Source organism: Pongo pygmaeus, chromosome 3 (assembly GCF_028885625.2).
Source record: "Pongo pygmaeus isolate AG05252 chromosome 3, NHGRI_mPonPyg2-v2.0_pri, whole genome shotgun sequence".
Lineage (NCBI taxonomy): Eukaryota > Metazoa > Chordata > Mammalia > Primates > Hominidae > Pongo > Pongo pygmaeus.
The window spans coordinates 103322193-103347524 of NC_072376.2; the positions used below are offsets into that span (position 1 = coordinate 103322193).

The window sequence follows — 25332 nt, forward strand, 5'->3', positions numbered from 1 at the left end:
ATCAGATGATAGATACTTTTACATATCACATCTCACTAACTCCTAAATAAGTGTGATCATATATGTTTCTATTATACACCCTTTTCATTTCCTTTATCCCTCATTTCTCTTTGCATTTTTTTTTCTTTTTACAGCAAACAAAGCTCTTTATTTAGCTATCTTTAACAATGTAGTAAAATTGTAATTTTTGTTAGATATTTAATATTGTTATTAACCAAAATAACATTTGAAGATTGTCACTTACCCAATCAGAAAGAAAGAAAGAAGAAGAAAAAAGCAAAAAGGCAAAGAAAGAAAGGAGACAAAGAAAGCAAGGGAGGGAGGAAAGGAAAAAAGATTGTTAAGCCTTCATTTCTTAGAACTTAAAACTTACATTTGCTCACTCTAAGTGGCAGCATGGTAGTTCTATGTAAAAACCCTTTGTCATTAAAGCACCAACAAAAGCCCTTTAGCACTTTGTTGAACCAGAGAATGTCATCTGGGTCAGATTTTTTCCTTCTTTATTCAATTCTACCTATCACATTTTATTTTATTTTATTTTATTTTACCACCATGAGCTGTGCTGTCATATCACTTTCTTATATTAGGACTCTTCATTTCCATCTTTTCCTTGTGAACTTGCTCACTAATGTTTTTATGGGCTAGCATCCTCCCGTATTTTCCATGAACTGCTGTTTGCTTGCTTCAGCATGCTTGCTTGACGCTTCACATCCTTTTTCTAACCTGAGTGCTCTATGCTTGCTTTCTACGTGCCTCTGTGATAAACAGATTCTTTTTGCAATGTTTGTCAGAAAAGAAAGAAGTTGGATTTAGATTATGCTATGGTTTGAAAGTGTCCCCCAAAGTTCATGTATTGGAAACAATCTCCAGTGCAGCAGTGTTGACAGGTGGGACTTCTAAGAGGTGGTTAGGTCATGAGGGCTCTGCTTTCCTGAATGGATTCATGTTGTTACCCCAGGAGTAAGTTCGCTATCTCAAGAGTAGGTTTCTTATACTCTCTCTGGCAAGCTCTCTCTCCATGTGATACCTCCTACCATGTGATGACACATCAAAAAGATCATCATAAGGTGTGGCCCCTCAATCTTGGAATTCCTAGCCTTCAGTACCATTCAGCCAAGTAAACTTCCATTGTTTATAAATTACCCAGTTTGTGGTATTCTGTTATAGCAGCACAAAACAGAGTAAAACTGATTCTCAGTGAAAAATAGATCTATAGATGCAAAACATCCCTTGACAATCTATGGGAAGAGTGGTTATTTCTTTTTTGATTATTGATGTTCCCAGCAATCTAGGCACAATCTCTGGTCCAATAAATATTTGGGACTAGTCTACTGCAAGTCGTTATCTGTTGAACTATGCTATGTCTAGCATTCTGGTAGGCTAAAATATCACCAATATCTTTTCTTTGTGTTTCCAATGACTTGTAATTAATAACATTTCTATGACTGCTGGTAGGTGTTCTCGAGAGGTTTTGACTATTAAATATTAAATATCAAGAGATAACTTTTCCATATGTCTGAAAATTTCAATGTTATAAGACCGTTAGGTTTTTGTTTTCTTTATTAATCTAGGCAGCACTTTTTCATTTTGGTGAATCCAATATATTCTTTTCCTTGTCAGTTGACTATTTTAGCTTTAAGAAATTGTAAAATCATGTAAAATTGATGTTATTTTATAGACAGAGTAATTGTAATACGGCTTGCTCAGTTGCCTAAAGATATAGACGTATATTGACAGGAACAGGCTAGAAATTGTCTTCAGATGATCACTCACAAAAGCAAGTGCTTTTTGCTATAGTCATGAATAAGGATAAAGAATGAGGAAGATAATAACACAAATTCTCTCTAGAATTTCTTGTAGAGCTATTTCATTTCAGTTTGCCATAGTTTTATTTAGTCAGAGGTGACCTTTTGAGCAATGAAAAGACAATTTTGCCTTCAATTGAACATTAATCCCTACTAATTAGAATTTAGAAAGTCATGTTTTTTTAAATGTCTACCTTCCGGCTGTCATATCTCTGATATGTGTTTGCCTTTATTCTTGTTGGTTTCCTATTGATTATGGAAACATTAGACTTAGTATCTCATACACTAATTCAGGCAACTGGTAGGCATACATACATTAGTAAAGTAATTCATTTTATCTTTCTAGCATTATATCCTCCTATTTTTTTTGCCCATTTACACAAATAATCATTTCAGTATGAAAGATATTATAAATCATTTAACACCTAGGGGACAGTTACAACAACAACAATGCAACTTTATCTTCTCAATTTCTTTTATTTCCTTATCCCTCTCCATACACATTTTTTACTCCCTGTATTAGTCCATGCTTGCACTGCTATATAGAAATACCTGAGAGTGGATAATTTGTAAAGAAAAGATGTTTAATTGGCTCATGGTTCCACAGGCTGTACAGGAAGCATGCTGGCTTATGGGGAGGCCTCAGGATACTTTCAATCATGCCAAAAGGTGAAGGGGAAGTAGGCATGTCTTACATGGTCAGAGTAGGAGGAATAGGGAAGCCAGATTTTGCAGTAACTCACTCTTGGGCCAGGACAACACCAAGAGGGATGGTTTAAACCATGAGAAACCACCCTCATGATCCAATTACCTCCCACAAGTCCCCACCTCTGAAATTGGGTATTACAATTCAACATGAGATTTGAGTGGCGACACAGATGCAAACCATATCACTCCCCCATGCTTGCTCCCTCAGCCCTCTCTCTTCTCCTTGACAGTGGCTAGCCCTGTGAATTTTATAAAACTATGGAAAATTAGAAATAAATTACTAATGTGACTAATTTGCTTTGAGGAAATATTTGAGCATGTTATAAATGAGTGAGTAGCTGAAGTAATGAAGCAAATTACAAAGGCAAAGAAGCATTGATCTTATTTTACAAAGAGTCTTTATAATCACTTCCCAGAACAGAATGTCTGCTAGTGAAAGAAAATTAACATAGAAGAGCAATGAGATAGTTTGTATAGGCATTAGCCAAAATCTTCAATACAATTTGGAGACTAATTATTGATCTTCTTCTACTTGTTTCACATATCTTTTATTTTTCTTAAGAAAACCCATTAAATTTAGACTTAAATTTTAGGCTATAAGTTGAATCCATAACAAGAAATTTTCTCGTGTGTAGCAAGGCTATGGATATGAAATTTCTTAAGATGCCACAAAACTAACCAGAGATTACGTAGAATAAAAACCACTTCCACTTCACTATTTTTTCTCATCTACAGCAGCAGTTCCCAAACTTTTTGGCACCAGGGACTGGTTTTGTGGAAGACAGTTTTTTCATGTATCGGGGGTGGAGCAGGGTGGAGATGAAACTGTTCCACCTCAGATCATCAGGCATTAGATTCTCATAAGGAGCCTGCAACCTAAATCCCTTGTGTATCCAGTTCACAGTAGGATTCACACCCCCATGAGACTCTAATGCCATCACTGATTTGACAGGAAGCAGAGCTCGGGCAGTAATACTCCCTTGCCAGCCGCTCACCTCCTGTTGTGTGGCCCAGTTCCTATAGGCCATGGACTGGTACAGGTCAGTGGCCTGGGGATTGAGGATCGCTAATCTAGGGCATTTAATTAGCTGAATTACTTCTATTCGAACTCGCCCTCCCCAGCTCTCCCCTCCTTTGTAGAATACAGTATGCTGTATGCTATCCAGAAGGCTTTAGATGGCTCACTGTTGCCAGTTTTGAGAGACTTGACAGGCTCTTCATAACCAAGCCTCAGAAGAGCTGAGTAAACTTATTTCTATCCACTCACCACCAGGCACAGTACACTCTTAAAACAACAGCTCCTCCCAGCTTCTCAGAAGGGAATAAAGAAGCCAAATTAAAGCTAAATCATCTTTCAAATATGTATAAATATTTAACCACATTCAATTTAATAGAGAAACATGCTTACAGTTTTTTAAAAATTTCTGGGTACATAGTTGGTATGTGTGTTTACAGGATACATAAGATATTTTGATGTGGGCATACAATGAGTAATAATCACATCAGGGTAAATGAGTTATCCATCACTTCAAGTATTTATCATTTCTCTGTGTTACAGACATTCCAATTATACTCTTTTAGTTATTTTTAAGTGGACAATAAATTATTATTGATTGCACTCACCCTGTTGTGCTGTCAAATATTAGATCATATTCATTCTAAGTATGTTTTTTACTCATTAACCATTACCCCCTTCCGCCAATACCTCCACTAGCCTTCCCAGCCTTTGGTAACCATCATTCCACTCTTTGGCTCCATGAGCTTAATTATCTTAATTTTTGGTTGCCACAAATGAATGAGAACATGCAAAATTTGACTTTCTGTACCTGGCTTATTTCACTTAACATAATGTCCTCCAGTTCCATTTATGTTGTTCCAAAGGACAGGATCTCATTCTTCTCTATGGCTGAGTAGTACTCATTGTGTATATGCACAACATTGTTTTTAATCTATTTGTTCATGGACAATTAGGTTGCTTCCAAATATTGACTATTGTGAACAGTGCTGCAGTAAACATGGGAGTGCAGATTTCTTCAGTACACTTATTTTCTTTTTAAAAAATGTTTAATTCTTGTGGATAGAGTAGTTGAATATTATTTATGGGGTCGATGAGATACTTTGACATAGGCATGCAGTGTGTAATAATCACATCGTGCTAAATAGTATATCCATCTTCTCATGTGTTTATCTTTTGTGTTGCAAATAGTCCGGTTATACTCTTTATTTTTAAATGTGTAGTCAGATTATTAGTAACTATAGTCACCCCTTTATGTCATCAAACACTTGGCCTTATTCTTTTTAACTACTTTTTGTACTTACTAACATCCCCTTTTCCCCCACCACTCCCACCTTACTACCCTCTCCAGCCTTTGGTTACCATCTTTCTACTCTCTATCTCGATGAGGTCAATTGTGTTAATTTGTAGCTCTCACAAATAGGTGGGAACATGCAAAGTTTGTCTTTACATGCCTGGCTAATTTCATTTAACATGATGACCTCCAGTTCCATCCATGTTGTTGCAAATTACAGGACCTCATTCTTTTTTCATGGTTGATTAGTACTCATTGTGTATATGTACCACCTTTTCTTTATCCGTTCCTCTGTCAATAAACACTTCAGTTGCTTCCAAATACTGGCTATCATGAACAGTGCTGCAACAAACATAAAAATGCAGATATACCTTTAATATACTGATTTCCTTTCTTTTGGGTATATACCCAGCAGTGGGATTGCTGGATCATATGGTAGCTCAAATTTTAGATTTTTGAGGAGCCTCCAAACTGTTCTTGAAAGTGGCTGAACTAATTTACATTCTCACCAATAGGGTACGAGGGTTCCCTTTTCTCCACATCCTTGCCAGCATTTGTTATTACCTGTCTTTTGAATGAAAGCCATTTTAAATAGGATGAGGTGATATCTCACTGGAGTTTTGATTTGCATTTCTCTGATGATCAATGATGTTGAGCACCTTTTCATATGCCTGTTTGCCGTTTGTATGTCTTGTTTTGAGAAGTGAATATTCACATCCTTTGCCCATCTTTAATTGGATTATTAAGTTTTTTCCTATAGAGTAGTTTAAGCTTCTTATATATTATAGTTATTAATCCCTTGTCAGTTAGGTAGTTTGCGAATATTTTCTCCCATTCTGTGGTTGTCTGTTCATTTTATTGTTTGTTTATTGTGCAGAAGCTTTTTAGCATGATGCGATCCCATTTGTCTATTTTTGCTTTAGTTGCCTGTGCTTTGGGGTATATCACTCGAGAAATTTTTACCCAAACCAAAGTCCTAGAGAGTTTCCCCAATGCTTTCTTTTAGTAGTTTCATAGTTTGAGGACTTAGATTTAAGTCTTATTTCCAGTTTGACTTGATTTTTGCATATGGCTAGCAATAGGGGTCTAGTTTTAGTTTTCTGCATAGAGATATCCAGTTTTCCCAGCACCATTTGTTGAAGAGACTGTCCTTTCCCTAATGTATGTTCTTGTCACCTGTGTTGAAAATGAGTTTACTGTAGATGTATGAATTTATTTATGGATTTTCTATTTTGTTCCATTGCTTTATGTGTCTTTTTTTTTTCTGCCAATACCATGCTGTTTTGGTTACTATAGCTTTGTAGCATAAGTTGAAGTCAGGTAATGTGATTCCTCCAGTTTCGCTCTTTTTGCTCAGGACAGCTTTGGCTGTTCTGGGTCTTTTGTGACTCCATCTAAATTTTAGGATTGTTTTTTCTATTTCAGTGGAAGGTCATAGGTATTTTGTTCAGGACTACATTGAATCTGTAGATTGCTTTAGCTAGTATGGACATTTTAACAATATTAGGTCTTCTAATCCATGGACATGGAATATCTTTTCTTTTTTTGTTTCTTCTTTGATTTCTTTCAAGAATGTTTCGTAGTTTTTATTGTAGAGGTATTTTACTTCTCGTTAATTCCTAGTAGTTTACTTTATTTGTAGCTATTGTAAATGGGAACACTTTCTAGATTTCTTTTTCAGATTGTTCACTCTTAGCATCAAGAAATGCACAGATTCTTGTATGTTGATTTCGTATCCTAGAAGTTTACAGAGTTTATCAGTTTGATTGTTTTTAGTGGAGTCTTAGGGTTTTTCAAATATAAGATCATATTATCTGCAAACAAGGATAATTTGACTTCTTCATTTCCAATTTGGATATACTTTATTTCTTTCTCTTGTCTGATTGCTCTAGCTAGGACTTCCAGTACTATGCTGAATAACAGTGGTAAAAGTGTACTCTTGTTGTGTTCCAGATCTTAGAGGAAAGGCTTTTAGTTTTTCTCTGTTCACTATGATAACTAGCTGTGGGTCTGTTTTATATAGCTTAAATTGTATTGAAGTATGTTTCTTATTTACCCAGTTTTTTGAGGACTTTTTAATCATGAAATGATATTGAGTTTTATTAAATTCTTTTTCCGTGTCAGTTGAAATGATCATGTTTTTTGTCCTTCATTTTGTTTTTATGATGTATCACATCGATTTGCATTTGATGAACCATTTTTGCATCCTGGAGATAAACCCACTTGCTCATGATGAATGATCTTTTTAATGTGTTGTTGTGTTCTGTTTGCCAGCATTTTGTTGAGGTTTTTTACATCAGTGTTTTTCAGAGATATTGGCCTGCAGTTTTCTTTATTGATGTGTCTTTGTCTGGTTTTGGTATCGGGGTAATACTGGCTTCACTGAATGCATGTAGAAGTATTTCTTCCTCCTCTATTTTTCTTAGTTGTTTAAGAAGGATTGGTGTTAGATCTTTAAATATTTGATAAAATTTAGCAATAAAGCCACCAGGTCCTGGGCTTTTTTTTTTTTTTTACTGGGAGACTTTTTTATTATGGCTTAAATCTCATTGCTTGTTATGGTCTATTCAGATTTTGGTTTTCTTTATGGCTAAATTTTTTGGGTTGAATATCCTCGAAATTTATTTTTTTTTTCTATTTTTAATGTATGGTTGCTTGTTTCTAATGATCTTTTGAATTTCTCCACTATCTGTTGTAATGTCTCCTTTTTTTTGTCTTTGATTTCATTTATTTCGGTCTTCTCTCTTTTTTTCTTAGACTTTTTAAAGGTTCATTAAATGTATCTTTTCAAAAAATTAACTTTTCATTTTGTTGATCTTTTGTATTCTGTATTTTTTTATTTCAATGTCATTTATTTCTGCTCTGTTCTTTATTAATTTCTTCAACTAATTTTACATTTGCGATTTGCTCATGCTTTTGTAGTTCTTTAAGATGTATTGTTAGCTTGTTCAAGTTTAAAAAAAAATATTTAGGATCATATAGCTATAAATTTTTCTCTTAGTACTTCTTGTGCTCTATCCCATAGATAGATAGATGTTGGTAGGTTGATCCATGTTCATCTGTTTCAAGAAATTTTAAAATTTCCTTAAGCTTCTCATTGGCTCGCTGGTCATTCAGAACATATTGTTTAATTTCCATGGGCTTGTGTAGTTTTCAGAGATCCTCTTGTTCTTGATTTTTAGTTTTATTCCATTGTAGTTAGAAAGGATAATTGATATTATTTCAAATTTTTTTGTTTTTGAAGACCCTTTTGTGGCCTAACATGCAGTCTATCATTGAGAATTATCCATATGCCAAGGAAAATAATGTGTATTCTGCAGCCATTGGATGAAACATTCTGTGAACATCTATTAGGCCCATTTCGTCTATAGTCCAGATTAAGTCTGATGTTTCTGTGTGGATTTTCTATCTGTGTGATCTCTCTAATGCTGAAAGTGGGGTGTTGATGTGTCCAATTATTTCTGCATTTGAGTCTGTCTCTCTTTAATTCAAATAATATTTGCTTGTTTATCTGGGTGCTCTAGTGTTGGGTGCATATATATATTTATAATTGTTATAGCCTCATGCTGTATTGACCCCTTATCATTAAATAATGACCATCTCTGTTTCTTTTTATGGTTTTTGTCTTAAAATTTATTTTGTCTGATATACATACAGCTATTCCTGCCATTTTCTGCTTTTCATTTTCATGGAATATCTTTTCTCATCTCTTTATTTTCAGTGTATGTGTGTCTTTATGGGTGACATTTGTATCTTGTAGACAGCAGATTGTTGGGGCTTTAAAAAAAATCCATTCAGCCACTTTATGTCTTTTGATTGGAGAGTTTAGTCCATTTGGATTCAATGTTATTAATAAGTAATGATTTACTACTGCCATTTTGTTTCTCATTTTCTGGTTATTTTGTATTGTTTCCTTCCTTCTCCTTCCTTCCTTCCCTTTATCCTTCTTCCCACCTTCCATCTTGGCTTACTTTTTGTGAAAGTGATTTTCTCTGGTGGTATGATTACATTTCTTGCTTTTTATTATTTGTGTATCGATTGTAGTTTTTTGCATTTGAGGTTACCATGAGGCTTACAAATAACATCTTATAACAAATTACTTTAAACTTTTCAAAACTTAACACTGCATAAACAACAAAAAATAGCAAGCAAGTCAATATAAAACGAATAAAAATTATACTGTAACTTCATTCAATCAGCTTTCTTAATTTTTGTTGCTTTTATTTATATGTTACTATACTGCATATGTCTTGAATAGTTGTAGTTATTACTTTCGATTGGTTCATCTTTTAGTCTTTCTACTCAAGCTATCAGTAGTATGCATCCCAGAATTACAGTGTTATAATACTCTGTATTTGTCTGTCAACTTACTATTACCAGTGAGCTTTGTACCTTCAGATGATTTCTTATTGCTTGTTAACATCCTTTGCTTTCAGATTGAAGAACTCTATTTAGCATTCATTGTAGAACAGGTCTAGTGTTGAAAAAATCCCTCAACTTTTGTTTGTCTGGGAAAGTCTTTGTATCTCCTTCATGTTTGAAAGATATTTTCTTTAAATATATCATGCCACCCTCTCCTGGCGTATCAGGTTTCTACTAAGTCTCCTGCCAAACATATTGGAGCTTCTTTGTATGTTATTTGTTTCTTTTCCCTTGCTGCTTTTAGGACCCCTTTTAAAAAAAATACTTGATTTGGGGAGTTTGATTATTAAATATCTTAGGTAGTCTTATATGGGTTAAATCTGCTTGGTTTTCTTTAACCTGTTTGTACTTGAATATTGATATCTTTCTCTACATTTCAAAAGTTCTTTGCTATTATCTTTTGTAATAAACTTTGTACCCCAGTCTCTCTCTGTCTGTACCTCTTCTTTAGGGCCAATGACTTCTAGATTTTCTCCTTTGAGGTTGTTTTCTAAATCTTGTAGACTGCTTCCTTCTTTTTAATTCTTTTTTCTTTTGCCTCCTCTGACTGTGTATTTTCAAATAGACTGTGTTCAAGTTTACTAATTCTTTCTTTTTCTGAGTCAATTCTGTTGGTGAGAGACTGATGCATTCTTCAGTGTGTCAGTTGCATTTCTTAGCTTCAGAGTTTCTGCTTTGGTGTTCCTGTTGTGGGAACCATCATTGGAGGGTTCTGTTTGACTATCTTGTTCCACCTCCCCAGTTCTTGTAAATATGAAACCAAAATCTTTACGATGGTATTGACCTTTAAAACTCCTTGCAGATCTCTAATTGTAAACGAATAATATTTTGAAGCTCAGGTCATTATTTTTTATCTTATGAGGCACGTGACTGGTTATGACCTTTGAACAATAGTCTTATTGAATATGCACAGATCATCTTAAGTGTTAAGAGTGTCTAAGGAAATATACATTACCTGCCAGATTTATGTATATGTATGTACCTTTTTGAGAGGAAAAAGGCAATTTTTAAAGCAAACATTTGGGGACAAACAACTAATATTAAGCTAAAAGTAAAAATGCCTTGACCTTCTTATACTGGTTCTATTTTTCTCTTTGCCCCTAATAGTGACAGATGACATTCATAGTCCCAATAGGCTTTTCTCATATTTTTGATTTATCAAAATGCATGATTTAATAACTGTCTTTAATTTTATTTTCAAAAGTGTAAGCAAACAGTTGCGTGTGGTATGGTACTAAATGTGTTAAAGAATCTTTTGTTCCCTAATCTATTTCGTGGTGAAAGAGAATGCTAATGTGATGATAAGTAAATGATTCTTTCACATTTGGCTTTCCTTCCATCTTCAATTTAAAAAGTTAGCTAGGTACCTACTCAGAATAATTGAATAATGCTTCTTTCTACCTAACACTGCTGTAGAAGCATTTATTTCCTCTTATACTTCCAGTTATCTCTAGGCACAGCTGTAGGTAATATCTTAAAAGTTACAAAAATATTTTCTTATGGTATGATTACATAAACCCTTTATCAACAAATGCAAATCATTCAAAGGTTTGTATTTGAAGTTTTTAAAATAAGCACATAAAGCTAGTGGCCATGTAGCAAACCTCTAAATTTTTTTAAGTGTTTTTTTCTTATTTTTGTAAAAATTTGTTATGTCTTTCAACTTTACAAGAAGTTTTTTTTTCCCATAAAAAAATCTCACCATGGGGTTTCTATTTTGATGCTATCTTGTGGATGAGACATTTGGCCAGGTCATCAAATGGTCTGCATTTCACCAGCTGCTGTTTTTCCCTCCCTCCCAAGACCTTGAGAAAGTTACTTAACATTCCCAAGTATCTATTTCTATCTTTGTCTAAATATTTCATAAAAAACAAATTCAACAAATGCTTATAGATGACTTTTGTGTCGATATGTTGATTTTCTTTAAAGGAAATACTAATCCTTTGTTTCCTTCTCCTTGCTCATCTTGTTTAGTAATTTACAAAACCCAATGCCTGTATTAAAAAACAAAATTGGTTGGGTGTGGTGTCTCACACCTGTAATCCCAGCACTTTGGGAGGCTGAGGCAGGCGGATCACAAGGTCAAGAGATCGAGACCATCCTGGCCAACATGGTGAAACCCCGTCTCTACTAAAAATACAAAAATTAGCTGGGCTTAGTGATGCATTCCTATAGTCCCAGCTACTCAGGAAGCTATGGCAGGAGAATCACTTGAACCTGGGAGGTGGAGGTTGCAGTGAGCCAGGATTGCAACACTGCACTCCAGCCTGGGCGACAGAGCGAGACTCCATCTCAAAAAACAAAAACCACAACAACAGCAAGAACAACAAAAACTGCATCATCTCTCTGTATCCATCTCTTTATTTCTCTCTCTAGTATGTTCCCGAGTGCTTGAGTTCTCTAATGATCTATGGCATGGAGCAGCCTTTATCAGCTTGGCCACTTGAAGAATTATGTGTTGCACATCACATCAAAGAAAAGGGGGATGATAAATGAATATCATCTTGTTTTGGTGGCTATTAAATGCCTTCACTTTCATACAATGAGAAATTTGATAAACTGAGTTGAGCCTCATGGTTAATGACATTTCCAAATTTTAGAATATCCATAAATAATGGAGGAACTTATTATAAACAATAGGGGACAAAACAAAGAACCTCTCTTCTGGCACATGAGAACAAATGACTTCACATCTCATCTATATTTAGAGAATGATGTTGAAGTCTATTCATTTATCCTCTGCTATTCATTTTTGGATAAATAATGATGCTCTTTTAAAACCTGAAGTCCAAACACCTTAATACAATAAAATATGTGACATTTTATAGGCATTTTGTATCAAGTCTTGCGTGTCACTATAGTGCGGTTACATACAATATCAATTATTCTCTAAGGTATTATATAGTTGTAGATCATAAACTTCTAGCTTAAATTAAACATCACAGCTGGTTGCTTTAATTTGATGCATTATGCCACAAATGTTTCAACAGCTTGACTAAAATGAGCCATACTGCCGATTCAAAAGAAGAGCGAAGGTCAATGCATATGAAGCCTAGTCATTTGCAGATTTTCTTTGAGAATATTAAAAAGCATTCTGCAGAATATAGTTAAATGGAATATAACCAAACAAAATTAAAGAAAACAGAGCAGACTCTTGCGATGGTGTTTCACTTATAAAAAGCAGCCTATAAATTCTTAATTTCATGTCAGTGTTTACGATAGCACATTTTAAAAATCATGAATAGGGTGCTTTGAGAATGGTGTTTACTTCTTTCATTGTGATAGCCTTGCCTGCTTCTTTTCAAACTTAAAACTTCATTAAATCTGCAAAGGAAGGCAATTATGAGAAGAAAGATAAAAAATGATTGCCCTCTTTTTCCCCTCTCTCCAGGAAAGTTTTTCCCCCTCAATTAGAAGACCAGAAAAGCTGTCTTTTCACTCATTCCATTCTTCACTCCAAAAGTCTTTAGCTAAGAATACTGATAATAATTCCACCAAGATTATCATTCATTATAACGAAAACCCAATTTTTATTCTAACTCCAAGGGTATTCTAACCCATAATAATTAGCCCTAAATATTATTTTTGAAGCAATTCACAAGCTACAATAATCTGTTAGTTAAGATCAGAAAATAAAACTCCCTCAAATCGTGTGCTGGCAACACAACAGAGGTGGAAGCAATCGTGTGTGAAAGGTTAATAACATGATATTTTAAGATTAAAAAGATGAAACTTAAGCTTTTCCTTATTTGTCATAAAGACATAAAATTTCAAAAACAAAATGAGAACCCAAATATCTCTGAGAGTTTGCTCTCACAACATCTAAGTAATCATCATCTCTCAGTTCAGAAACATTTAGTTGTTCATAAACCACAAATCCCTTAGTATGACATTTGGAGCCCCATTCAATCCCATTCATATATCATTAAACCATACTTAATTACACACTCTGATCTAGCCATTGCCTGTGTGTGTGTGTTTTTCTTTAGCCACTATTTTAAACACTCTTCCTCCTTTCAATACAGTTCAGTTATTGTCTCCTATTAAAGTAATGCTAATAATTTCAATCAAAATTAACCCTTCCTTTATTGATGTATCTATAAAACGTAATTATTATGGGATTTCAGTTATGGAATTCTTTTTGTCTCAGAGTTATTTTAACAGGCAAAGTATAAATTTTTTGTTTCATGTATGACTCATCTTTTCTTTAGCTCTTCATTCTTCTGTGTAGGTAATTAATGTATGTTGAGTTAAATTACATCATCATTCTAATCCAATACTTTTTTTTCTTTATAGTGAAGGAAACTAAGTTTCAGAGAGTTTAAGTGTGTTTTCTGAACAAGATAAACTAGTATTGTTTCCAGGATCAAAGACTTATTTCTTGCTCACCATACATAAGTGCCTTATAAGGTGCAGGTAAAAAGCTCGATCTGCTTAAAGTTACTGATATAGTCAGAGTCTGGAACTACTTCAAGTTTCCAGTTGCTCAGTTCAGCCTTAACTGGAGCAGAAAACATGCCCTGACCTCCTTATCTTGTTTTTTCTTAACTCTCTTGTGTACCAGTATTTTTGGAGTCGATTTGAATAGCAATAGTAATCTGCTTTACCTCACTTTGCCTATACATGGAAAAGTATAATCCTGGAGGAAAGTATAATCAATTGAAAAGAATATGGCACTTACAGTAGAGAAAGCTGGATATGGAACCTGGCTGTAGTATTGGTTGTCTTCCCTAACTTTACATTCAGTATTCCTATTTGCCAGTCGAGGGAACAATACTTACCTCAAAAATGTTATTGAAAGGAATAAATTGAGTTCATTTTTAAATGTCGACTAAGAAAGACTCTGACACAGATAATTTGCTGAATAAAAACAAATCTATTTCCCCCCACTCCTCTGCTAAATATACCCAGATGCATTTGATTGAAGATATATTAAGGAATGGAGAATAGAAGAAAAAAAGAAAAAAGAAAAAAAACAAAACAGAAGTAAATGGGAGAAAACAAACCCACTAAGATTTGGAGATCTTGCATGATACCACTACATCAGTGGCACTAAACCCAATAAGATTTGGTTCTAAGCTTTACTCAATTTAGTCTCTTTCAAGCAGTCTTTCTTTAGCTATTTTAGTCCCTTAGTCCCATTAGTCCCTTTAGTTTTAGTGGAAAAAACATCAGTTACTATCCAAATTATACATTCTAATGGGAGGAACTTTGGCATGTCCAACAAGCTTCCATTTTCTCAGATGTAATGCGTGCATTATCATGGGAAATAAGCCAAGGCAGTTGATGGCTTTTTGTGTTCCCTTCCATTCTCCCTTTTGCTATCATCCTGAAAATCACAGTGATCCATTGTGAAACTAAGTCTCACTTTTATGGACTATTTATCCTTAATGATCTTCCCTTTTATTCAGCCACAGCTGTATGTTCCAAAAGTCTAGGTGTCACCATAACATAGACCATGCTATCTAGCTATCTTACACACCAAAATCCTACTCCATAACCATGAGCTCCTGTCCTTGTAATTCTTCTAAAGCCATCCGCAATGCCTTGAAGTCCCTGTCCTTTCAGATTCTCTCAGTCTATGTCTTATTTTGGCCTTTTAAAATTTCCTGCTAAGTCTTATTATTTTCATCTATATTCTTAATTCATTTGTACCTCTATTTGGGTACAGAGTGCAAGCACATTCAGAAAATCTCACTTTTAGATTAATAGGTCTTTTCACTTCCCCTGTTCTACTCTTGGGGAATTGAGAAGTACTAAATGAATAATATATCTGGGAAGATAGGATTGTCTAAAGTGCATGGTCTAAAATATCAAAGTGAGAGCTCCATGTTGCTATATGTTCTCATACCACTGCCCTGAAAATCTTTACACTATAGTTACTTTGATCTCAGCTCTGTGTCCCTGCACAAATTAAAAACTCACTTAAGATAATAATCTTTCCTCAATGGAGAGGCAAATGTACTCTAGAAGTGGATGTTCTGTGTCTGAATCTCAAGTATGCCACTGACTAGTTTTGTGACCTTAGATCAAATATTTATGTCTGTACCTCTGATTTCCTATGTGATAATTAGAAAAGTACATAATAGTTTTGTGATAATTAAGTGACTTAATAATTGTGAAACATTTAGAATAGCTCTAGTCATATACTAATTACCAAATAGGTTTCCACTATTATTGGCATTTTTTTAACAGAAATGTCCATTTCCTTTCCTTCTTAATATAACCAAAAATGATGCTTTAAGAAAAGTACTCTTCCAAATATCCTCAATGGCATTACCTCCAGAGGTTTTGCTCCCTGTCTAGAACTTTTCTTATCTGGGCATTCAGTGTGTTTGAACAGTTGTCCCATCACATAACTTCACTGCCTTTATTTTTGTCTGACTCTCTTATTTCAGTAAACCAGTCTTCAAGTTCTGAGATTCTCTTATCAGCTTGGTTTATTCTGCTGTTAATACTTGTGATTGCATTGTGAAATTCTTGTTTTGTGTTATTCAGCTCTGTCAGACCTATTAGGTTCCTTTTTATACTGGCTATTTTGTCCTTCATCTCATGTATTGCTTTATTGTGATTCTTATTTTCCTTAGATTGGATTTTGCCTTCCTCTTGAAACTTGATGATCTTTGTTCCTAGCCATATTCCAAATTCTATTCCTGTCATTCCAGCCAGCTTGGCCTGGTTAAGTTGTGCACATGTACCCTAGAACTTAAAGTATAATAATAATAATAAAAGAAGAAGAAGAAGAATTCTTATTGGAGAACTGGTGCAGTTTTTTGGAGGACATATACCACTCTAGACATTTGAGTTACTGGAGTTCTTGCACTGGTTCTTTCTCATCTCTGTATGGGTGTTCCTTTAACTGCAATATAGATTGAGTCAATAGATACCATATAGATGCAGTATAGATACAGTCAATAGACTTATTTTCTGGATGTTTTCACCAGGCCGAGGCTTTGTGCAAGGTTTTTATTTGAAGCTGACTTTTTGTCCCTGGTTTTGGAAGGAGGTATGCTAGCAAGGTATTTTTCATGTTGAAGCTTTGGGGTGTGATCCAGTAGGTGGCACTTAGGCATATTGGTCAGCTGGTAGACTTTTGTCCAGCTGTGTGGCTCCCCTATGTTTCCTCTCAGTTGTAACTGTTTTCTTTCTCAATGCTCTCTGAAAGTGTGGGTTCCTCTCCCCATTGAGTGCTGGCTGTAGAAGATGGCTTGGCACTCCTGGGCTGCCCACTGTATCTCTGGGGTGATCTCAGATCCTTATGTTTCTTCTTCTCCAACCTGGAAACACCAGAGGAAGGAACCTTTGTAGTAGTTATGGCTAAGGGACTTTTGCTTGTCTCCTGGGAGCTCCACACCAGAGATACAGGTCAGTAATCACTCAGTGCAGTCAGCCCAGGATGGAGGGGCTATGCTGTGGGTCCAAGCCAGAGGTTCCCTGTCTGGTGATGAGCAGTCGGAGGTGTGTGGGACCCATGGGAGACTAACTGCCCCCTCTCTTTGGGTCAACTGCAGCTTGTTGGAAGTGTAGGTAAAGCACTTGGGGTCTTTGCTACTTCATTACTCCAAGGGAAGCAAGAGCAGTTCCACTGCAGAGGCAGTGGCAGAGAGGCTTTCAGTTGCCCTTGGAGGCTCTGTCCGGGGAGTTGCCAAGTTGCTACTCACTCAATAGCTCTGGCAAGAGGTGGCTGGAAGCCCAGTCCCAGAAAAACTGTCTGGTGAGGAAATATGGGCACCAATATACAACTGGCCACTTTTCTGTAGGGCTGCTGAGGTATGCTGGGGGCCCACTTCAGTCTCTAGTCATCTCAGATTTTCCTGTACCTGGAGGTATCACCATTGAAGGCACTTCGCTGGGCTGGGGAGGTTACTTTGGCTCTGTGTCACGCCTGCGTGTGCCGTCATCCTGCCTGGCTTTTCTCCATTCTCCATGGGTTGAGTTGTTTCCTCTATTAGTCCCAATGCAAGTACTTAGATATTTCAGTTGAAGGTGCTGAATTTACCTGCCCCTTTCGCCCCTCTCCGAGAGAGCCACACACACTAGCTGCTTCTAGTCGACCATCTTGGCCACCTCCCTAAAAATTTAAAAAAAAAATGCTTAAGTGTTTTTAGTAAATATAAGTATGATTCCTTATATGAGTTTTTAAAAATTTTTAAAAATAAAAAGAAAACATCATGTTTCTTAAAAACATAAAGTTTATACTTTCACTATACAATTTTACACTTTTAAATATCAACCTCAAACTCGTTTCCACAATGCCATCTTTCTCATCTTAAAATACTTTGAAAGTATAAACATACACACACGTGCAGGAGAGGAGAGAGGAGAGACTGAGACAGACAGAGAGAGAGAGAGAGAGGGGAAAGAGATTTTAAAAGTGAACTAGAAAACAGTAATTCACATTTAGTTTGGGGAATAGAAAGAAAACTCCCAAACAGATTACTTTGAGATAACTCCAAGACCATTTTGTCCTTATGATTATCCTCAATTTAAAGAAAAACATATGTACACATACTGCCAGATGTGGTGGCTCTCACCTGTAGTCCCAGCAGTTTAGGAGGCCAAGGCGGGTGGATTGTCTGAGCTCAAGAGTTTGAGACCAGCCTGGGCAATGTGGTGAAATCCCATCTCTACCAAAAATGCAACAACAACAAAAAAAATTAGCCAGGCTTGGTGGCACATGCCTGTGGTCCTGGCTACTGAAGAGGCTGAGGTGGGAGGATTGCTTGAGCCTGGGAGGCAGAGGTTTCAGTGAGCCAAGATCATACTACTGCACTCCAAGCTGGGTGACAGAGTAAGACCATGTCTCAAAAAGAAAAAGAAAAACATACACAAAAAACACCTATAGATGAATCCCACTTTATCTCCCTACTCTTCCCCTGTCTATTCCACTCTCAAAATTCAACTCACTGCAACTGAACTGCAGGAGAAGCAGCAATGCGAATATGTTTTATGATGATATCTTTGTAATATAAAGTTTTCAAATTCTAGACAGTTGCTCTCGGCCTGAAAAAATAAGTATTACATTAAACTCTTGGAATCTAGTAATTTCAAAGAATAGAAAATTAGAAATTTCATCAATTGTGTTATAATAAAGTTGGATTTTTCAATATTTAATGCTTTTCTTCAAAATATGAAGACAACATTTGTTATATAATATCAGCTAGTCACATTATCCTCTTTCACAGTCCTTTATTTTCCTTCAAACATCAAAGCAAAATGTGAATGAAAATACATCACATATATACCTAGTCATAATAAGGAGCTAAAGTCATTGACACAAATTTACGAAGGGACATGAATGGATACATCTCCCTGTGTAAACTAGCTCGCAAATGAATACACACATATGCACAGCATTCAGAAACCCTAAACAAAGCACAAAATTGTGACTACAAAGATTGGTTTGCAAGCAGAACATAGAGAGTGAAGACACATTTAGTATTTACTAAATATTTTATGCTGGGCATTTTTTTCTGAAACTTTTATATTTTTCATTTATATGCTGTGAATGTAATGCCTGAACTGTCTATATCATAAGGCTGCTGTGAAGCTCAAATGAGCTAATACGTGTGAAAATCCTTTCAAAACTTGAAAATAAATTGGAAAGGTTCTTAACTAATTATAGTTAAAAGAGCTAATACTTTTATAACTGAGCTCTATCTAATCATTAAAGAATAATGAGTAGCTCTTATTTTGCTCGTTTACTTTTATATTGTAGAAAACACTGAATATCTTTTTCTAATTCATTCTATGATTCTAATCTAACTTTAACACTGAAAAAAAACAAAGCCATGCTTCCCCCCTCAAATATATGCAACTTCACTCAGGAATAGGTTACATAATTTCTCAGTCAAGTATTTGTAAATTAAATCTAGTGATGAATTAAAAAGTATCACAGAAATAGTAGGCAGTATTTATCAAGCGCTTCATGTTTAGAACAATATTTATGTTCATGTTTAGAGCAATATTTATCAAGTACTTTATGTTTGGAACATTTTATGTTTAGAACAATTCTATACAGTAGTTTCTAATATTATCCCAGTTAGACTGATGAGAAAAGCTAGGTCTAGAGAGGTAAGTAACCTTTCTATCAACACACATGTAGTAAGTGGTAAAGCTAGAATTTAAACCCCTCCAGTATGACTCCTGAACTCATGGTCATAGCAACATATTATGCTGTTTCACTGAACTTTAGTCAAGCATAAAGTTTGAATAAATCTGTCACTATAATTCATGACAGTAGTAAACTAAAGATAACAACTTCAGGTTGTTTCCATAGGCCTAGTAGAGATTATGTTGTCATCAATGACAAACCATTAACTTTATATGAAACGGCCCACAAAAGTTTGTTTTATTTTCAAAATATGCATATTTACTAAAAACGGTAAATTTAAATTCAGTTAAATTCTCACTAATATTTATATTGACACTACAGTGTGCCAGGAATAGTGTGTTTGGGACACATAAAGAATGACAATATGGAGTAAAAAAGAAATTCTGTCCACTCTCAAAGCAAGAGATCCCTCTAAAGGATGAATAAAAGACAAGTGAAGAAAGTCAGATTTTTTTTTTTAGGTCGAATGAACTGCAAGTGTACATAGTCCTAAAATAGCCAGATATACATCAAGAACTAAAAATAATTCAGTGTTAATCAAGAGAATTATAAAGTGGAGAGTGGCAGAGATGTAGCTTAGGAAGAGGCAGGTGCCAGTTAGCAGAGAGTCTTCTGTCATTCTGTCACCGTGAGGTGCTTTGGCTTCATGCTGTGGAAGCTATTTGAAGCCACTTCGTCTTTCAGATGGAATATAACTGAAGGCTATAGGGTGAAATTAAACATAACAAAATTGAAATAATATAGAAAGTTGGCAAGGACCTTATAAGGACAATTGGAAAGAAAGAAAGAAGGAGAGAGAGAAATGCATTTAGAAATTGTTGGAGAGCTAAAATCATCAGAGATTGGTGACTAATTAAGAGAGGGATGCAAGGTGACCTCTGATATAAGGTAACTGAGTGACATGTGAAGCCATTTCTGATATTCATGAATTAGGAAGAAGAGTCACTGAGGTGTAGAGGAGGCTGACTGATGAGTTAATCATGTTCAATTGTAAATATCTAAGAGACCTCTGGATAGCTATATCCAAATGCAGATAGGCACGGATGACTAGCTCTCAATGGAGAGGTCACTACAATGAATTTGGGACTTGTAGACCCACAAGTGATACTAAAATCATGCCAAGATGAACAAAAAAGATTTTGCATGCATAATGTTTGGCATATAGTACGTTCTACAAAAGTATTTATTTTAAAATTAAATAAAGCAAGTTGTAATGAATTAAGAAAAATGTGTAAAAGTAGCCCCATTTAGGGGCAACAGGAAGCACTCATGGAGAAGGGGTACATGTATATACACACACGCACATACACATGTTGATATCAATATATATAATCAATTTATATACATATTGTCTGTGGTCATATGCATATGAAGTAAAATTATTAAAATCTCCAGGAAAGTAATCATCAAATTATCTATTAATTCTAGCTAGAGAAAGTGGTAAATTGGATAGCTCTATACAGAAGACTTGAAAAATGTCTCTATTTCTGTTTTATAAAAAAATTCTGAAGGAGCAGAAAAAAATGTTAAAATTTGACAAACCTGCTTAGTCAGTCCATATCTATTTTAAAATGAGTTTCTATAAGCTTGAAATATTTTCTGATAATTTCATTAAAGAGTACCTACAAAATGTGGAACAGACTTAGTGTAAACTACAATTTGTAAAATTTGGCTGGAAGGTGAAAAACGAACAAATGAGGACTCCAGAAGAAGAGTGATTTTTCCTTTTAAAAGATAGAAAAGATTTCAGCATTTTATAGATTGAAGCAAAGGGCGGATAAAGAAGGATGATTTTTGAAATATAGGCAATAGAAGATTGCATGACAATACTGTTGTGAAATAAAAAATGAGAACATTTGTATGATCTTTGTCCTTTAAATTCAATTACAATAGAGTTAGAACTTTTATATTTTAATATATGCCTTCTCCTACTAAAAGTATAAACTCATTTTGTCTAGTTCTGCATTATAATAAAGAACTAAAGGCATAATGTTGTACCTCTTAGGTGACATCACTGAAAAACTTATAGTAAGACAAAGTCATATATTTTTTTTTCTCAGAGGAAATCAATAACCATGAGACTCTTTCACAAACTGCAATACATTTATATATTTTAAAGCATCATCACACAGTTGCAGTATTCCCAGTAATACATTACCAACACCAAAACAAGCCAGAAAGAGCATACCTGCTGAAAGAAAAAGAAAGGAAAATGTGTTACCCAACATGTATGATTTTATATTTCTGAATATTGAAGACTGTTGAAAAGATGATATAATTGAATTTATTGAAATGTACCAGATGGCAATAGAGAATTTACAATTTATGATATAGAATTTCTGACCTGCCCTATATAGTAACAACTATTGTGATTCTGTGAGTTAAAAATTCTTTTAAAATTTTGGGCAATTTATTTTTAATTTTGTGAGCTCAAGAGGAGATGTTTCTCCTTTTGGCCCTTAGAGAATAGAGGATATTTTTCTGAGATACATTTTTAGCCATAAGGTCATTATTTAGTGTGCTGGAACAATTACAGAGTTGAGGAAAAGATGACAATGATAGGAGATGGCATTTGCGAAAAAATATGGTCAGTGCTAAAAGAAGGCATTACAACCATCTCTTGAGTGACAGAAAGTCTTTCAATGAAATGCTGAATTTATCAGATACATAAATCATCAACTGTTACAGCAAATCTGCCAAATTAGGAAGAATTCAGCTACCATCATTACTAATCCCATTACTACAAATTCCTTGTTTCTTACTATTTTCATTCCAAATGTTCTCTTCCTGATCCTTTTACTCATTTTTTTTCTCAATCCTGTCACTGACACTTCTGCATCTTGGTGTCAGTTCATTGTCTGAGGTAAGTCAGTCACCTTGCAGTCCCTCGCCTCCTGCCCCAAGAGCTACTCCTCATTGGTGTTCTCCAGTGACCTCCAGTCCCTGGTATTAGCTGAATCTCATATCAGGGCAAGTCTTCCTAGTCAGATGATCAAAGTCTCAAAGGTGTTGGCTGCTGGTACAACAGGATTGGGATTCATATTCTGAGGTTAGGAATGCCTCTCACCTTTACGTAACTTAGTTGAAGCTCTCCTTGAGAAAATTATGAACTAGACAAAAATAACTCATGGTACCTCCCAACTTGCAGAGGTAGGCTCCTTTAACCCTTCTACCATCTTTTCTGGCCCTCAGCCTCTTTTTAATTCCATCTTTCAGGCATCAGGTTTCTGATTCAGCCTCAGTCTTTTCTTATCATGGAAAAAAAATCATCTCCTTGTTCTTAAACACAGTAATTATCAGCCTAAGTGAGCTACCTCCCCCAGAAATGCCTGTCACTGTTTCAGTGAATTTTAAACACCATTGGGGGAGAAAATTTCTCTTTGGCAGACGTTAAGATATTTCTGAAATAATACAGTTAACTGTATGTTAACTTGTAAGAAGATCTTTATTTCTAAATTGTAAACTCTAAGATAGGTAATAATCACTGTTAGTAAAAATTGTAATAAAAATACATACAGAATATTTATAATGCACTAGATTTTCTTATTTAATCCTCGGAACAGTCCTATGATGTCATATGTGATCATCCTCATTTTACTGATCAGAAAGTTGAAATGCAAAGAGGTTTGTAAACTTGCCTGAGGTTGCCTGACAAAGAAAGAACTACAGAGACCTCAGTCTTATGAAGCTACCATTATAAAGAATATTTCTTAAAAAATTCTGTGTCTACTGAATTGAAAAAGAAAATCAGGTCTGTACTGAACTCATTGTAATCCTCATGGGGTCAGAAATGTCTAAGCATTCTCCAGCCAAATTATTTCTCCTGTTTTTCAGTATCCAGCAAGCATTACCGACATTGAAACTACTTAGAAGAAGACCAATAGACCTACCAAATGAAAACATTTTAATAAAGAGATTTAAAAGGGAAGGAGAGTTATACACACACAGATAAAAACCTTCCTTAATGATGAAGCGTATAAAACCTACCCTCAGCCTCTTTTTAATTCCATTTTTTAGGCATCAGGTTTCTGGTTATGCAATACAGAATACAATAAAGACAATCTTAGGTAGAATTAAGATTTTCCAGATTCAGGCCACCACGAAGAATTATACTGGCTGAGGATACTACCAGTAGGGAATAAAGATCATAAATAACAAAACTCACCTTTTCTATTTTTGAGAGGAGTGTGGGGAGAGAGAGAGAAAGATGCTATATCTTTTTTATTTACCCCTGCTTGACTTTCAACAGACCCTGGTTCCTTGCCTACGTTCACCATATGCAAGAAGTTGTACAAAATGATTCCAGTGCATTCTTGTAACTGGGTAAATTGAAGGTTAACTTCTTGGGCAATTTGTTACAGAAATCAGACAAACTTCAAGTCTATCCTTGCACCATTTCCCTCTATTCTAAATGTAATTATAAATTCATACATTCAGGAACCTCAGAAATTCCAGTTTCCGGAATATCTAGAAGAGATGTTAAATCTAATTTTTAAAAAACCACACTGGCCAGGCACTTTGGCTCACGCCTGAAATCCCAGCACTTTGGGAGGCTGAGGCAGGCAGATCACGAGGTCAAGAGCTCGAGAGCATCCTGGCCAACGTGGTGAAACCCTGTCTCTACTAGAAATACAAAAATTAGTTGGGTGTGGTGGTGCGCACCTGTAGTCCCCGCTACCTGGGAGGCTGAGGCAGGAGAATTGCTTGAATCCGGGAGGCAGAGGTTGCAGTGAGCTGAGATCACGCCACTGCACTCCAGCCTGGTGACAGAGCAAGACCCCATCTCAAAAAAAAAAAAAAACAAAACAACAACAACAACAAAAACACATTAATTAGAAATCAACAATGATGGAGAGATCAACACATCTGGAATTTAGTTATGAGAAAAGCAAAAATGTAATGGGTGCAATGGAGAAAAAGTTGTAAAGAGCCCATGTAAAAATAAAATGACAAAATAAATTATAATTAAATTGAGGTAATATAGTTACAGACTTTGGAAGAATTCAGAATACATAATTATACTGATGATAGTAAATATACAACTACATTTTTATATATTTTCTTTATTGTCTTGAAAATAACTTAATGCTACTGTGCATTAAATACTTCTTAATTACAGTTGAATTCAAAAAATTCAGCTATAATGCCAGTGAGAAACAGCACATGGGGATATATAAAAAGTGGATTAAAGAGGAAAACAATTTTATATTCCTAATTCATCACACTATTTTATTACTGATTTATTCTACCCTTTATGCTTTAATATCGAATGCCCTTCCTTGATTTAAATAGACTTTGAAAGGGCAAGAGTAGAAAGAGTAGTGAACAAGAAGGCAATAAAATAAATTCAGAGAAACAATCCTTTCTATTTTCTGAAAATATAATGGAGACTTAGCCCTGACTTACAGTTTTGTTTTTATATATTACAATTTGATAACCTCTGTTGCTTGCCACAAAAAAATAATCTCTGGTAACAATTTAAAATGAATAAAATAAAATAATACCAATATTTTAACTAACTAAATGGGAAAATAATCACCTGTAACTTTGAGGAAATGCGTTAACATTTCTGCATGTCTTTTCATTCAAAATCAAGTCAAGTCTTTTGAAAGTGGGCCTGGAGATACAAGTGAAAAAAAATGATTTTGAGATGTAAGTAACATAAAGAGCGAGAAACAAAACAGGTGTTTTCAATTTTCTATCCAGTACAGGGTCACTTAATGTTACTATAGCATTAGTAAAGCTTTTTTAACTCTATATTGAGCAATTGTTTAGTCCTCCTTTTCAGGGTCAGTAGATAGCTATCAAAATTTGTATTTTCATTTTCATTTGACTAGAAATTTCATGCATGACATATCAGAAATATTTCTAAAAGTCAAATTGCATTTAGTGTTGCATAGCAATGTCATAGTTTGTCAGATAGTCCAATTTTACTGTTAAAAATAATGCCTGATCAATATTCTACAAAGGTAAA

The 25332-nt window shown here is 35.0% G+C and overlaps 1 protein-coding gene across 9 annotated transcripts in view; it reads left to right on the forward strand.

Annotated features, from left to right (window-relative positions):
- Positions 1-25332, forward strand: part of CCSER1 (coiled-coil serine rich protein 1) — a 1459661-nt gene that overhangs the window by 721237 nt on the left and 713092 nt on the right. The gene's annotated exons all lie outside the window — the stretch shown is intronic.